The sequence below is a fragment of the Barbus barbus genome (genome assembly GCF_936440315.1).
Source record: "Barbus barbus genome assembly, chromosome: 25".
NCBI classification, from domain to species: Eukaryota; Metazoa; Chordata; class Actinopteri; order Cypriniformes; family Cyprinidae; genus Barbus; species Barbus barbus.
In genome coordinates, this window is record NC_136753.1 from 3176216 (window position 1) to 3194392 (window position 18177).

The window sequence follows — 18177 nt, forward strand, 5'->3', positions numbered from 1 at the left end:
TCAGTGACGCCGCTTCCGGTTTCAAAGCCTTCTGGGAAATGTAGTTTTGGGGAGAAAGCAGCGTTTCCAGAGATTACAGGCCATTGCTCGCTCACTCCTAATATATATATATATATATATATATATATATATATATATATATATATATATATATATATATATATATATATATATATTAATAGATTGGATAAAATATTAAACTGATGAAAATCATTTGCGTTCTTTTATCACAATGTCAAATCTGGCTCCAATGAAAAAGTCAATTTAGTGTGAAATAGCTACTTTAGGCTCTAATCAAAATGTTAAAAATATTCGATATTCATCTTTAGAATATTATTTGAGCTGGTAAAACATAAAAAAATTAGTAATCGTTCAATATGCCACCTCACTAGAGAATGATGAGAATGGGAAATGTTTACAATGTTTACAAATGTTAAAGAAAATCCCATATCTTCATTTGTGTTTATTTCCTTACCAAATAATAATTATAATGGACAAGTGACTGAGCTTAACCATATTTATGAAATATGCACTGGCATGTAATTGTAGCTATAGAAATATTCCTTGAATTACAATACAAGCATATTCATGTTTTTAGTAGAAATTGTATTGGATTTTGTTTATTTTATTAAATATTTCCTTTATTTTATAAAAAATATTGTTATATTCTGATATGTGAAGGTTCAGAAGACACTTATCACGATTGTGATGATTAAAATCAATTTAATAAACCATAGATAACTGTTTGCTGCATGTTTAGAAACAACAGATGGTGCTAAAGTACTTTATGCTTTCCTTTGGTCTTTCCTGATGAGCTGTAGTATCTTAACAGGCCTATAAAAGCAAACATTTATCAAATAATTATAATAAAAAAAGCAATTCTAAGTAATAATTATAACAAAAATCTTTATTTTTAATAAGCTTCTATATGCTACTGAGAGAGTTAAAAGCAAATAGTTTATCACCTGTATTTTGATCATTTTTTTCCCTACAACGTTGCCTACAAATGAGTAATTTTTTGCCCCTATTTTAAGCAAAAACTAAAACAAGTGAGCGGAGAGAAGAGCACATCTCAGGTGCTTCTGTGCCATTTGGAGGAGCTCTTCTTCAGAGGCGTTTAAAAGCACAGTTTGAGGTTTGCTCATATTTATTTAATAAGCACCTACCATCTCATCTTTCTTTTATCTCTTCATTCTGTTGTCCCTCATGGCATGTGGTGGATTGTAAAACACTTTGCACATCACTTCAGAAACAAAGTTTCTTCATGTCATTGTGTAACACTGACACAGTTTTGATAGTTAGTATCACAGTTAGTCTTTCCATCCTTCAAGTTTAAACCTTCACATTTTAAAATGTGAGTAAAATAGATATATAAAATATATTTATATAAATACATTTTTTCCTGACATATATTTGAACATTTACATTACAGAGTAATGTAAAAATCAGTTTTATATGCATTTATTTATAATGTTACTCATAGAACATCAAAATGATTATGATTACATTAATAAACTCAGTCAAAATGAGAGTCTGTTTTGGTGAGCTTAATGTGCTTTGCAAAGCAGCTCTGTGAAATGAGAAGTGATGAATGGGAAATCAAGTGAAGGATTTCCAGAAAGAGCAATGAAAATGAAAGAGGTTCAAATGCTTCTCTTGATGCTGTTTGGGTTGCTAATGAAGACCAGCCTCTTGGATTAATTGAGCTGTTTTAACATGTTTCAATTCAGTTTACTGTAACTACACTCTTTCTCGATTTGTTAAATGTTGCTCATTTTAATTTAATTCTTGAAAGGGAAGCTTTGGAATTGCCCTTAATCTGACGGGACAGAGCAGTGAATGACTTCATTGTCACAGAGACGCATGTGAAGATCATCAACAAGGCAGTTATTTTAGATTGTGCTAAATATACAGTGCATTTCAGCTCCAAAAATACAGTCTAGATAAAAAAGCCCTTTTATTCATTCCTGGCTCGTTTAATTTTTGTAATCAAGTGTAGAATGTGATCACAACTGGAGAGTTAGCAAATCCCAAAACAGTTTATGACAACTAGATCAATCATTTAGCATTTAATAACTTATCCGATGAACTAATGACTAGATGTTTTGAGGGGTAAGACAATAGCACAGAGATCTATATAATACATTTTGAGCAACATGACATAAGCAATTGATAATGTAGGAAACAGCAGAGAATTGTACATAATCATTTGCATAGATAAGCATTTGCAACTTGTTCAAAGAGATGAGAAACTGCTTTTTTGATGTGCACAAGTGACACAATGATGTGAAGATTGAACAGGTAGTTTTGAGGACTTTCAATTCTGATCTGAGAAATCTACCAAAGCGACTGAGAAAAACTGTAATGCAAAAATTTAAATACATGTATACCCCATCCTCTTCTGATCTCTAAAGGTACATTAAAGACATACATAATGTTATATTTGTATTTCAAGTAATTGCTGTTCTTTTGAACTTTCTGTTCATTAAAAAAACCTGAAAAAAATGCAATAATGGTTTCCACAAGAAATATGAAGTAGCACTGTTTTCAACATTGAAAATAATCAGAAATGTTTCTTGAGCAGCAAATCAGCATATTTGAATGATTTCTGAAGGATCATGTGACACTGAAGACTGGAGTATACTTTTGCATCACAGGAATAAATTGCATTTTAAAATATATAAGTAATGTCTTTCAAAAGCAATTTGAAATCTTACCGACCCCAAACTTTTTACATTCTGACTTCATGCTCACATTAACCCTGATGACCTGCTTTCTTATCTACAGTATGTGCATTATGCAAATGCTTTAATAATCCATGAATCAATGCAGACATCTTCAAGACGACAGACACACAGCACATCTTTTGATTTGCTGACCACAGCAACTCGAGTAAGAGCAGCTGACAGGGATGATTTTACTGCTGCAACAGAGAAAGAGAAAAATGTTAGTGCAAGATCAAAAACAGAACAGGAAATACAACTTCTCCTAACATAAACTAAAATAAAAATACTCTATTCAAAAGTTTGGAGTAATTTTTGAAAGAATTCTCATATGCTCACCAAGGCTATTCATGTATTTTATACAGTGGCTGACTTATTAGGCAAAGGTAGGCGACTGCCTTGGCCCCCAAAAGCCACGACGGCGCGATTATAAATCAGGATTTTTGTGCATCTTTGGAAGGGAGAGCTGGTTATGGGTCGCGTTTCAGTCACTATTTCATATTCATCCCATTGTCTGACAACAGAAACAGTCAAATATATCAATGAAAACCGTTTTATTGAGAATTTAGCTGCATCAAAATACAGTATGTGGCACAAAGAGGCCAAAAAATTGTATAATAAATAATAAATGTAAATTTTGCATGTTCAGAAGTGAGCTGTCCTGTAGTGCAAACATGTAAAGAGGCTTGTGTCAGTAAATTGCTCAGTGCAAATAAAGAAAAGTAATAAGAAACAGGTATTTCTATATATTTTTTCATGTGTATAATAGACATGAACAAGTTCTTCGAAAAACATCTATGACCTATGAAACATGTCTACTCTTTATGCTCTATGTTGGTTTCACTAATAATAAACATATATTGCATAAAGCATCCATATTTGTCCATGCCCATGTTGATAAGAGTATTAAAAACTTTTAAGGTACATTTAGAACAGATAAAAATGTGCAATTAAGTTACGATTATTTGCGAGTTAACTCATGACAATCATGCGATTAATCGCGATTAAATATTTTAATTGCACGATTGACAGCCCTAAATTAAAATGATTAAATGTAGGCTTACGCTGGTAACTCATCAGTGGACTTTCCTCGTCAATATAGGCTATATTTTTTTCACACTTTTCTCATTCTCACTAATTCAAGTTTTATATGAATGAACCTCTGGGAACCGATTGTCATCAAAAAGGTTTCAATGGTATTTTTATTTGACCTGATAAAGTATCATTTATGAGCTGAGCGCTGCTTTGTTTACAGCCGTTACCGGGGAAACCGCTATATTTCTGATGTTCCAAAAGCACCTCCTTCTGGCAGAGAATGAATGTGCATTTTCAATAATCCAGTCTGCAGTTTTTGTTCAGACCAATGAAAATCCACCCACGTAAATCCGTTTTAAATAATATAATAATTTATACTTCTGACTCTTTGAAACTTGTATCTCAAAGGTAAATCAAATGTTATTTTGTGGTCTACAACATGAAAGTATAAAAGAGATGAATAAATGAATAAATGAATAAATGAATTCATAAATGAATAAATGTAGATGTAAATGAACGAATCCCATTATAACGTACATGAAAACTGCAGAAACACTGGACACAACTATGGGGCAGCATTGTGCAGCAGCAAGCATCACGACAATAAAGGAACCTTAAGGTTAATCTGTAAATGTGTGCAAATGTATAGGACCCCATTCCTATATTTGCCTGGGGCCCCCAATTCACTAAATCCGCCCCTGATTTTATATATATATATTTTTAAGGATTCATTGATGAATAGAAAGTTTTTTTAAAAATTATACGTCATTGCTGAATAAAACTCTTAATTTCTTTAAAAAATAACAAAAAACTAAAATCTTACTGATCTTAAACTTTTGAATTGTAGTGTAACTGCAACAAAAAGAATCACTTGCAGTTAAAGGGACAGTTAAATAAACAATTAAATAAATTTAGTAGTATAAAGTATTTAGTGAAAAAGGTCCAAAAAATGGCAAAAAAGCACCATAAACTTTTCAAAGTAATTCATAGGACTCATGTACTGTATTAGGAGTCGTCTCAATCAAACATTAGTATTTGTGAAACTGAAGTCAATTTAAGCTATTATCTGACAATATTTCACTTCTTCATACCTCCCAAATCATGCTTGGGTATTCAACACTTCTCAAGTTCACTTTGAAAAAGCTTCATCCATCGAATGATTACTTACATGAGCGTTAATTGCAATGAATTGGCTGAAGCATGTGACAACGAACCTTGATAAATCTCCATGTACTTCACAAGGTTAGAGAACAGCGGAGAATATTGCCAATTCATTTTCTGAACTATTATCCTACCTTACACTAAATCAAAGTAAGACAGAAAAAATGAACAAATACATTCATACTCAATCTTTCATACTCGTGTAATATTAATGCCTGTAAGTGCAGAGGAGGAGAGAATGATAAGAGAAAGAGTGCTGACCTCCTAATGACGCCTACTGTGCCCTACGTCTGAATGCTGTCAGATCTGAACACCAACACATCTCAGCTCAACTAAACACAATGATTTAATCAACTGCATCCCAGGAGAGGAATCAGAAAACTATCACAGTCATATTTAGGAGATGCAGTCCAAGAAATAATAAAGAAGGAGGCGAGGAAGACAGAGGAATTACATCATTTCTCTTTAGCTACAGATGTGTGTGTGCGTGCGAGATGGTGAGATCATGATATTCACTCTGACTCTAGTAAATTACACTCTTTTTTTCTTCTCTACTGGCAGAACGAGTGACTGGAAATGACACACCCACATAATCAAACACACACATACTCACACACTCCTACACGCCTCTATCACTCATAAACACACTCCGGCTCCAATTCATCCATGCAGTATTCCAATACGACATCCCTCTTTGGCTCTCACTGTCAGCTCTGATTAAAGAGGCTAATCACTGTGACTCTGAAAATAGAAGGGCATCAGTGCTGTGTGTGGGTATAGAGACGGATGTCCTATAATAATCATCCATTAGAATTTCTCAGCCAACGCAATTATTGAAGAATATCTGTGCCTGAATGTGTGAAAGCGCTTAGATCTCCATTGACTACATTAGTGATTCTCAACTGGTGGTTTACAATCAAAAAATGGGTCACAGGTCTTGCAAAATGCAAGTAATATAACTAACCATATAATCATGCATGGTTAGGATAGAAAACACTCCCCAATCAAAATTGGTGCAAATTCATGTCATTTGGTAAGATGCCATTCCAAACAGGGAGAAGCTAAATAGACAGGCTGTATGATGCCCAAAATCTGAAAACAAAACTTTGCAAGGTAATAGAAAATGCAACCTAGAAAACATCAGCAACCCCACCAATTTCTATGAGTTTGTTTTAAACAGATTTGGAGAAATTTAGCATTATGTTACTTGCTCAGCAATGGATGCTCTGCAGTGAATGGGTGCCGTCAGAATGAGAGTCTAAACAGCTGATAAAAACATCACAATAATCCAGAAGTAATCCACGTGACTAATTCATTGCTGAGCAAGTGATGGAATGCTAAATTTCTCAAATCTGATGAAAAAAACAAACTCATCTATATCTTGGATGACCTGAGAATGAGTACATTTCCAGCAAATTGTTAATTTTGGATTAACTATGACTTTAATCATAACCTTTGCTTACTTTATATAAATATTTGTATTGAAATATATTTATTTCTTTTGATTTTGGGGTGAAATATGGCATGCTTTCATGTTAGATGCTTCTTTAGATGTGTGAATGTCTTTGTCTTTCTGTTTCTTTGTGTCTACACACACACACACACACACATGCTCACACAGCTGAGTTTTATAGATGCTCACAAAACCAGCAGAGATCATCAATCAGATATCAAAGATGAGCTTCAAAGCAGCTTCAGATCTGTGATGAACTGTAGTTAAAATAATGTAAAGACAAGCTCTGGCTGTCGATCGTCCATTGATTGACTGTTCTTACAGAGATCTGTTTTTAATACTGAAGGCTCAGAGGGCATTCAGGACTCCACTGAATTAATTTCATGTGATGTCCAGGCGTTTCAGTAAACTTCATCATTCAAAGATTTATAGCAGAAATTAATGGTGAGTTTCAATACACCTGTGGCAGTATATAATAGGCTATGACTGACAGCTCAATCGGTAAAGTCCACTAGCGTACTAATACTTCTCATTCAAACTGACATAAGTGCCTGTACTTATTGTGATGGACAGTTGCTGATTTCTAATTTCCATTTTCTCAGGACGGTGTCTGTCAGTCATATTGCAGTGTTATTGAAATGTATCATTTTTCAGATCAATGACATTTCTCTGTTGATTGGCAGGTTTAGGACATGAGAACATGAGCACAATACCTTCCTTCAGCAGTGCCTTTGAGAATATCACACAGCATTTTTGTTCAAGTAATCCTTTAAAAACATCTGATTAGATGGTAAAAGGGCCTTGATGGCTTTCCAGTTGGCAAATTCCCCATAATAGTGTTTGAACCCCAATACCTGCCTCAGTTCCTTTGCCAAATACCACATTATCCAACCTCACATGATCTCGCAGCCTTTGAACCAGCTCATTCCTTGTCAAAGCATTCTTTCATTGTTAAATAGTAGAATATGTTTTATTTAGTATTAATATTGCTTATCAAATACAGACATGAACATTTAAGGATAAAATTATGAATGTTTCTTCCACTTTGGGCAATTTGATTCGTGTTACTTTTCTAATAAGGAGACAAAAGTATCAGTGAAGAGCAGGCATTTGAGACAATTATGAAAAAAAAAGAAATGCATCAAGAATTCAAATTAAAGTTAAAATTAATAGGCCTATTAGCTAATAAATATAGTTGTCAGAATTAGAAAAGTTTTTTTTTTAAGAGAGTTTATTTTCTTTTTTTATCAGTGATTGATTGAATTTATCAGTGGGCGAATTTATTAGTTTTATTTGTTTGTTACTTAATGTTAATGAGCCATAGGAAAGCTACGAAGCAACGTCAGCATAAGATCATTAATATTCATAAGCGAAGCTTCATCATAGGCGCGTTACGGCGCAATGGCAAGCACGCCCTAATTAATATTCATGAGCCGAGCGGTAGCAGCAGGACCCGGTGTGAGGCGCTGCTGTCGGCGAGAGCTCAGATGCCTTCACAGACCTCAGCAGACTTCTGAACAGCTCTTACACTGACTTTACCACTGGATCCACCTGACTGGAGAGGTAAGGTCATTCTTACGGGTTTCCTTACAACGTATGACCATGTTTACAAGCAGAACTGCGAGTTAAGGCATTAAAGTGAGTTTGACAGAAAGTTGTTCCAGGAGATTTTTTTTTGTTGTTGCATGATTTCTAATATTTTTGCGTGGTTTTTAAAAATTGTTTTCCATTGGCCATGTCTGTTTTAAAGCTGTTTATTCACTTTACAATTAATGACACTGATTGGAAATGTAGCTGTTGTGGTGTAAATAGTAATGTAAGCGCAGGCCAGTAGAGGGCGATAGCGAGTCTACAGTTATTATAATTCTGGATGATTAATATGACCTGTTATGATTTATAAACAGTCTGCCTTTGTTTTGTTTATGCATAATGGACATTGTATCATGCATATATATTGTACATCAGAATTCTTAATGATTAAGCTTTTGAAGTATGTAGGTTGTTTTAGGATGGGTTTTTTCATGCTAGTTCTCCATGCAGTGGATGGACACTGTAGTCTTATCAGTATGTCTTGTCAGGAACAGACATTTTCATCCTGCCGGCATGAGCAAGTTTAAATCAGGAGTTTTGGTAATGCAGAGGTTCAGCACTTAGAAAAACTGTTATATGAAACTGCATTTTCTCATGCATCTGGACAGACCACCCTCATATTTTTATTAATAACAGCATAACCTCTGGCCTTGTCATAATTACCTCTGCATGTGATTTCTCTCCTGGCTCTCTTCAGCACTTTGTGAAATTATATGTTAATGTGCATTCCATCAGAATGCTTGACTTGAGGAGCATATTTTGCTTTCTTTTTGTGTTTACTATTAAATCAGGAATTTGTGGCTGGACATATTTGAATCATATTTTAAAATAGAAAGCAAGTAGATTTTAGTTTGCATTACAGGCTTTCAAGAGTTTTTTATTAGACAGTTTGTATATGCCCATTCAATATTTATTGTCTGTTTTGCACATTTTAAATGCATATATTTACGAAGTCAGTTCTCAATTCTAATGGTCTCATGATCAAATTTATCAATATAAATAAGCTATAAATTATAATTGGGATTGTCATATTGAGATTGATGACGTTTGATTGCAGACTTTGGTATCTTGGTGAATTTGGGCATAGTTTGAGAGATCTCTTCTGAAACGCTAATGGAGACACGTCTGATGTTACCGGGGTGTTTTTTTCAGACAGGAGATACAGGAGACCAGGACATCTCCCTTTTCTCATTTAATCTCTGTGTTGAAGAAACAACTGACGCCATAAACAGATTTGTGATTTCTTTTTTTCTCTTCAAGTTTATGTCAAACTTAGTTACAGACAATGCTTTTCATATGCAAATCCGCAGTCGTGGTTTAAAATGAATACGTCTCTGTCTCATTGGCACTAATCGGCTGTAATCTGGGTTAGTACAGGGGTTACTGGATAAAGAAATACCCCAGTTACCATATATTCCCCAATGGCCACGAGCTTATTAGTATGCTATGCTGAACGATATTACTAAGCAATAGTTCACCAAAAAATGAACTCAACTCATATTTACTGAACTAAAATGTTTCTTCATCAGATTTAGAGAAATTTAGCATCACATCATTTACTCACCAATGGATCCTCCGCAGTGAATGGGTGATAAAACATCATAATAATCCAAAAGTAAACCACACGACTCCATCAATTAACATCTTGTGGAGTGAAAAGCTGCATGTTTATGAGAAACAAATCCATCATTAAGACGTTTTAACTTTAAACCGTCACGTTTGGCCAAAATAGGCTAATCTATAATACTGCTTTCTCCAGTGAAAAAGTCCATCCCCTCTTGTCCTTTCACATCTAAATCACCCACATATTTGGCATATTAAAATGGTTTTGGACTGTTTTGCTTGTAAACGGTGCTTTATCTGCATATTTCTCTCCTGATTCAGATAAATACCTTTTCACTGGAGAAAGCAGTATTATTGATAGAGGACTTGTAACTGTTTGAAGTGATGATTAACATGGATTATTGTGATGTTTTTATCAACTCTCATTCTGACGGCACCCATTCACTGCAGAGGAGCCATTGGTGAGCGTATTGCTACATTTCTCCAAATCTGTTCAGATGAAGAAACAAACTCATCTACATCTCGGATGGCCTGAGTGTGAGGACATTTTCAGCAATTTTTCATTTTTGGCTGAACTATTCCTTTAACAGAACAACTCATGAAACTAAGTTTAAGAACCATTAAATATAAAGTTTACTCAAAACGATGTGGTGCTGTCAGAAAGTGACTCTATGGCCCTAGTAGAGTCTCAGCGATTCTGACAGGTCACCATTGAAATGTGATACCAAAGTAGACTTCCCTCTGTCAGCTCAATTAGTCTCCTCGACATGACCCTTTAACCCCATTCTGTCAGCCCTCGCTCTCTGTTTCTCTCATATCTAGCATCGGTAAGTCACTAGAGTGGATACAGTGTGCAATTTGAGAAACGCAAACCTTGCAGAGTTAGACAAGGACACGGAAAACTTGTTCTCTGAAAGTGTTTGTAACCTCAAGGTTCTTTCAAAGAGCCGTTCGAACTCAGTGTCTTGATTTAAATCATCATTCAATAGCCGCTGGTCCATTAGCTGTCCTAGACATCCTTATTTCACGAGGAATCTGTCAGAAATGCCCTGAGCTGGGTGCTCAAGACACAAGATTTTTACTGGCAAGGTGACACTTCAGAGTCAGAAACAGAAACATAATTGGTGATATTTTCCTGGTAATATGTTTGGTAAAATTGGACACTTTCAAGCTTTAAATATGACAAAAGCACTATGTAAGTATACATTCTATTCAGAATTAGCTTCAATTTCTGTCCTTTCTTCACACAGAGCTATAGAAAGGCTACTGAAGACTGGGGCAGAATATAGTGCACAAGTCTTAATATTAAACTATTATGTTATTTTTGCCTTTGTTGACACAAGACAATATATTTTTTGCTGTGGACATGATCATTTTTCAAAGTTGTTTTACTATGCATTAAAACTTATGAAGGTAATTAATATGCCTCCTACATATGCATATGGAGAACTGGTAAATATTCATTTAGAGCAATGAAGAGACTATGCATTCAAAATAGAATAAAAGATGTGATCAGGGCAATCAGAACAAATTATTTATTCAATTGTTCAGCTAGATGTGCAATTATCAAGAAATTTGAGTGTACTAAAAAGACTATTTGGACAAACCTGACTGAATTTGTTTTTCTCATGATATTATGACATTTTTACTTAAAGACTAATCAATTTTGTAGACATAAATTATGCCACATATCAAATTGTTTACAAAAATAAAATGATTGTTTTTTATTAATGGATGAATTGGAGTTTTAATAGAATTATCTCTGCATTGAACAGTTATTTGTGTGTGTGTGTATCGTTCTAACAGGTATTTTTATAGTTAATGTTAAGTGCATGATTGGGTCTAAGTGAAGCTGCCACAGTAAAGGTCAAGTTCGCTGCTGCTTTGAGGTCATGTTAATCAAGTCCTCCTAGAAATGGTAAATTGTGTTGATTACAATGGAAATAATTGCAGTAATTCCAACATTTAGTGAGATTTATGCTTAAAACAACTGAAAATGTCTGCCTTGAACAAGACGAAATGTGTTTGTGAAGATTTTATTTAAAATGCAAGATTTTTAAGTGGCTGTCGAGCTCTAAAATGAGGAAAGGATAAATGAGTGCATTAGTGTGGGATGTAAACCTTCATAAAATAAACATAACTTTTATACTGTTAGTAATATTTCAAGATGAACACTTACTGGACTGAAGCAACTGATGTTTACTTGATTATTCATGCATTTTTTTTAATGTGCTTCATTTCTCAATCATGATCATATTGCATTGTATTATATGTTTTGTATCATTACATACATATATATATATATATATATATATAGCTCTGTAGTTTCTAAAAGTATAATGCATATATGAAAATATGGCCCAGTTTCACAGACAGGGCTTAGACTAAGCCAGGATTAGGACATAGTTCATAGTTATTTTTTACAGATGTGCCTTGGAAAAAACATTACTGGTGTGCATCTTGAGACAAAACAAAGGCACTGATATATTTTAAGATCAATCAGTGCGAGTTTCTTTCGTTTGAAACAGCTCAGACTTCAATTTTAGTCTTGGACTTGTCTGTGAAACAAGCATATCAAAAAAGAAATGCATTTTATAAGTAGTCTTAGTTTCTTCTGCTAATGTTTATTTCATTGTCAGGCTTTACAGGGTTAATTTAACATTAGTTGAACAATGTGTTAATGAATGTTTTGTTTTGATGACGTTTAGTTGTTGAAGCATAATTTACTTTTTTTATTTTACTTTATCAACTCCTAGGCACACAGGTTTTTAATGACTTTATAATGATTAAATATGGAAAATAGTAATGTTGAATGAATAGATAGTGTCTAATCTGCCTTTTCCCGCTTGTGTTTCCTCCTCACCTGCCTGTCTTCCTTCCAATCAACCAGAAAACTCATCTTAAACCTCAGTACTCTTTTACAGTAATCTAAACCACTAGTGGAGCGCTAAACCTCAGGTTAGACCGAAAACACATCAGCCTATACTAGCGCCACTGTTCTCCACTTCAGCCTGCGTCGCTTGTGGTCAGGAAGCGGAGAAAAGATAGATGAGGGAAAACTGGGTGGAGACCCACACCTGTGATGAGGAACTGCAGGGTTTTCCAGATCGGCTGCATCATGTTGGGATGGTGAATGGATGAATTGGGCTGGAGGAGCCGTGTTAGGGGCCGCTTGTGGAAGCTGATTGTAGTACGGCACAGAAGCTGTGCAGCGAGACCCGAGGTGCTGGAGGACAACACTGCCAAGCTTGTGTGAAATGGGTCAAGCTCAATGTTTTAAATATTAAAGCAAATATTGCTGTTCCCAAGGCCCGGCACTCTCCTGTCAGGCACAAGAGAGTCATTGATGGTTCTGGCCGCGGTGGGGTGTGTTGTGTTTTAAGGGGGGTCTCTCACCCCTTGAGGGTCTGTGCACCTCCAGACTGGGTTAGTCAAACAAGCAAGTCTTTTTAAAGAGAAATGTGTTTTTATAAGACACGATAGCTATATTTGTCCTATCTGTTCATCCGTCAATATGAATAAAATCAGTAATAGTATCGTGATATATATAAATGAGAAGATATACTTTTTTTCTGTTTATAATATTTTATTAGTATTATGGCTAATTATTTATGGGCGAGTTTGAACAAACCCCTAAATTGAAAATTTAGCTCTACATGCTTAACTCATCCTGAATGGATGGACACTTCAAATCATCCAACTTATGACCCATTCACACCAAGAACAGTAACTATAAACATTTTGAAAGTATGGTTGTATTAAAAATAGTGCGGCGTGTCCGTTTTTAACTTAAATGAATTTGGCTTCTGGTGTCATTCTCTTCCAGTTATTTAAGCCACACAAAAACCAGTCCATTATGCTGCTTGATCATGCAAACTGGTTTGTTATATTTTAATTAATTTTCATAATCATAAACACATTAGCAGCCACCTAGAAATATGCTAATAAGCATTCAAAACACCTTCTGGCAACCAGCGCAAACACCCTGGCGTTATATTTGTGTGTTGTAGAGCTATAGGTTCAACTCTGAATGTGTTTAATGCATTCCTTATGGAAATCATTGACTGCTGTCAGAGTGTGAATTGCAGTGAAACGTACAACTCTGTGGTGGAGATTCACACTTTTGACGTCAGTATTCCCAAGTTAATTCACAAGTTGTTAGACGTTGTGGTGTGATGAGTGAAGAAGCCACACAGATGAGTTATGGCATGTTTTCTAGCAATGCAAAATAAGTCTAAATCATTCTAACAAAGGATTTCTTAATAAACATGCTGTATGAGAGTGTTATAATGAACATTATGGCCTCATAATATTGACCTTTTTTCTTATGTGGAACAGAAAAGGGAGTATTATTTTAGTTTCAGGAATATTAATGCAGTTTTTAGTAATATTTTGAAGTTGTTTTATTTTTAAAAATATTTTAATTATATAAATATTTAGGTTAGGTTAGTTTGAATAATTTTGTTGTCATTATTTTTATAATTTTTTATTTTATTTACATATATAATATATATTATATATATATAATATTATATTAATATAATTTATATTATAACTCATATTTATTATTTATATTATATATTTTAATACATTTTTATTTCAGTTTTAGTTTGTTATTTTAGTATATCAAGTCAAACTAAATTAAAATGAGAAATGTCTGTTAATGTTAATTTTATTTTAAATAACCCATTTTTGAATGGTTTCAGTTTTAGTCTAATAACCCTGACAGACGTTTTGTGGCATGTCCAAGCTACTATTTTCCTGACATGTGAGAACCATAGCAGTTTGACGTCATTGATGTCAAATCTTGCGTATCTTGTCTATGTAAAAGAGTTCAGTCTGTTTTATATATAAATCTAAAGGCTCGACAAGTCACACGGACTACTTTTGTGATACTTCTATGGTGTCCTTTGTGGAGCTTGACAGATCACGGTGTGCTTTTGTTGCATGGATGTTATTCAGAGCATCTCCTTTAGGATTCAATGAAAGTCATATGGACTTTGAATGACATGAGGGTGAGTAAACCATGACAGAATTTTCACTTTGGGTGAACTGTTTTTTTTAAATTAGACGTGAATCATACTTCCAGGCAGTGACCTGTGAAAAGTTGTGGACGAGGCCATTTTTTCCCCTTCCAAATATGATGTAAAGTTTCCTATGTGCATAGGAACAGTAAGTTTAGTGTGTGATTTCACAGGAAAACTCTGCATCTGTTTTCACAGGGGAGGAAAAACAGCGCTGCATTCATGACGTCCAAATAGCTGGTCCCAAAAGTCGTAAGTTCGATCCCAGGTCGTGTGACACATGAATAGCGTTTCAGAGATCGCCAGTCATCACAGTGCTCTTGATTGAGGCACTTAACCCTGTTTTGTCCAGGAGGGGGACGGTCCCTACTATTAGCCTTTGAATGAATAGTCTCTGCACACCCGACGTTCTTGAGCTTTCTCTTCACCGCACGTTCACCTACCCAGTCCACATTTGTCTCGATCCTACTGAAACTGGTTAAACATAACTCTTTCTGCTGGGGCGTCCCACTGTTTTGTCTGTTTTTGGAGCGTTGCAAAGGAAGATGTATGGCGCTCTCGCTGATGGCTTTAAATGTCAGAACAGCAGAGCTATTAGTCTCCTGTGCTCGGACGGACCCTTGAAGGGGCCGTTGACTTCCTCCTGAGATGTGGGATATGATCTATGCGTGCGGGTAATTGCTGTCGTGTTTGTTGTGTCCGACAGGTCAGGCTGGGCCATGTGCTCTTGTCTCCCATCAGCCATCTGGTTTCAGGACTGACATTTCATTCTGTCACTTAGTTGCTCTAAGTCATGCAGGAACATTGGTGCAGAGCTACAGCTAATGATTAAAGCTGGGTGCTGGCACAAATTGCATGATTTGATGTGATGAATTTCTCAATTTACTCGATTCAATATCGATTCATTTGTATATATATATATATATATATATTAAGAGGAGTCCATGTCAGTTTTCTTCAAGGAAAAAAAAATCTCTCTCACTAATGCTGTAAACTATGGAATGCTGTCAATTTGTACATTACAGGCTGATTTGTATACAAACATTTAAATTGCACATAAGGTAATTTTGATAAAATAACTTTCAGTGATATAATTATGTTTCTACTCCAATTAGTTTTTTGTAATATAAGCATTTAAACAGTGACTGTAACAATTTTTCATGATGCGTTGATTCAAACATACATTAAATACTGAAGTACAGTTTAAAAATATGATGAATATGTAATGTAATGTGTATATTTAGCAAAATGTTATTCTCTAGAGTTTATCTAGCTAACTTTCAAGCCTATGGACATTGAATGGCTTTTCTAAGGTAAATGTAATGTTACATGACATATTGTTTACAAGCTGTTTTATTGATGTCAATACGTTTCATAATAAAATTGACAGAATTTAATATCAAAAGTATCAGTTTTCATATCAAAAGTAACAACATAAAGCTTATTATGATTTATTAAGCATTCTACTACTAGATGAGAATAGATTAAAATTGAGAAATTTGTACAACAATTTTCACTATTTTGATTCATCTGTTGGTTGAATGTCAATTTGGATTGGATGAAATTTTTTTAAAAAATTAATGAATGTATTATTTACAAAAAAAAAATGTTTTTGAATTTTTTTTGTAATTTTTTGAAAATATTAAAAATTTCAAATCTGGAAGTGCAAATGGGAAAGAAGAGCTAAAGCCGAGTGGAGAATATACACTATATGCACTATGCAAATTAAATTATGCTTTTTAAGTTAATTATGTTATTTTTCCTGGTCCTCTCTCTGCCTTTTTTTCTTTCTTTCTGTTGTATTTAATTTGCTTTATTAATACTTTTGTGAAGAGATCACTTGCTACTTTTTCTCCAGTGGGGGAATTCTTGTTATTTTCTTTTTCCTCTCTCCTCTGTCTCTTTCTCTCCGTCTCTGAGGAACCGTAGGCTGTGTAGTTACTGTATGAACATCTCTGAGTCTCAGGAGAGTTTTTCCTCTCTGGCAGACCGCTCAAACCTGACTGAATCCCACCTGAGGCTTGAGGAAATCTCTAAATCATTCACTCTCACCACAGTTTTTTTGCTTGTTCTCCAGAGGAGGATTTTATTGCTCAGCAGTTGCTCTTTCACAGATCAGGAGACTTGAGGGAGTTCACACAGTTATGTTTTCTTTATGTATCATCTTCATTTGTGATGTTTTTCTTTAGTGACATACATACGTCCAAGTATGGTGACCCATACTCAGAATTCGTGCTCTGCATTTAACCCATCCATCGTGCACACACACACACACCGTGAACACACACCCGGAGCAGTGGGCAGCCATTTATGCTGCGGCGCCCGGGGAGCAGTTGGGGGTTCGGTGCCTTGCTCAAGGGCACCTCAGTCGTGGTATTGAGGGTGTAGAGAGCGCTGGACATTCACTCCCCCCACCTACAATCCCTGCCGGCCTGAGACTCGAACCCGCAACCTTTGGATTACGAGTCCGACTCTCTAACCATTAGGCCACGACTTCTGACTTTTAGGGCAAGTAAAAAGAGATTCATATATTATAATGAGGCAGTCATTGGACATATAGTGTGATTATCAAGCTATAAAATTAATGCACTTGTCAAGAAAAATTTTTAAGCAATTAGCCTGCTTTTTTAGGATTTATCAAATTTAGTGAGAAACGTTATCTAGTTCTATAGTTTATGCTAGTGATTTCAAAACTTTTTTGCCAGCCATATTTCAATCATTTGATAACATATTTGCTTTTTCAGTTATCTGATGTTGCTTTATGGTCAGGTAAACAAATAAAATATTTCAAGCATTAATATAAATTATACAATGTATTTTATTTTGAGTTTTAAGGTTTTTCATTTTAAAATTCTTATTTTCCATTTTTATAATTGTATTTATTATTAAATTATAGTTCACAAACCCCTGCAGTTCCCTCATTCGTGAATCCCAGTTTGGGAAAACCAGTTTTATGCAATTTTGCAAGTACATTTTTCTTCCTTTATGGATGTTCAGACATTTTTACTGGAAAATAAGGCAAAGAAAAAATACTAATTACAGAATGATTTCTTAAATAGCTTGAAGCAAAATGTTAGTGCACTAATTAATAAGCCCTTTCAGTTGTGGCATGCAAGATTACCGAGGTATTTTTTTCAGGAGACACATCTGCAGGAAACTTCAGCAAAAGTCTTCATTTGCTCTCAATTTCATCTCACAATGCAAGTTTGAGTTTGAGTGAAAGATCTCTTTTTTCCCCTTGTTCATCATGAGTTCCTCAAAAAGAAGATGGCCTAAATCAACTGCTATGCTGTCTTGTGGACATCTTGTGATCGCAACCATCAGACTGACCACAGGAGCTCAGAAATGAACCGACAGCACTGTGAGGTGCGCATAAAATGAGTTCAAATAAGCCAAAATACATACCAAAAGACCTCTGTACTCTTGTCCCTGAAATACTGCGTGCTCAAACACCGAGACTTTATATTTTACAGAAATAATCTTTTTATTTTTAATTTAGTTTGAGTTAGCTTTCCAAAAGTTTTACCTCGTTTCCTCATCTATTTCAATCCGGCTTTCTTTCACAAACACCCACATTCAGTGCCTGCAGAGAAGAATATGGCACGTATCCAGCATACTGCTTGTGTTT

At 34.9% G+C, this 18177-nt stretch overlaps 1 protein-coding gene across 1 annotated transcript in view; it reads left to right on the forward strand.

The window, feature by feature from the left end:
- Positions 1–7800: 7800 nt before the first annotated feature.
- The window catches only part of LOC306844911 (semaphorin-5B-like), a 58223-nt gene continuing 47846 nt past the window's right edge, over positions 7801–18177 (forward strand). The window contains exon 1 of the mRNA XM_079377348.1: positions 7801–7935. The gene's annotated coding sequence lies outside the window, so the exon portion shown is untranslated. The remainder of the gene's footprint in view (positions 7936–18177) is intronic.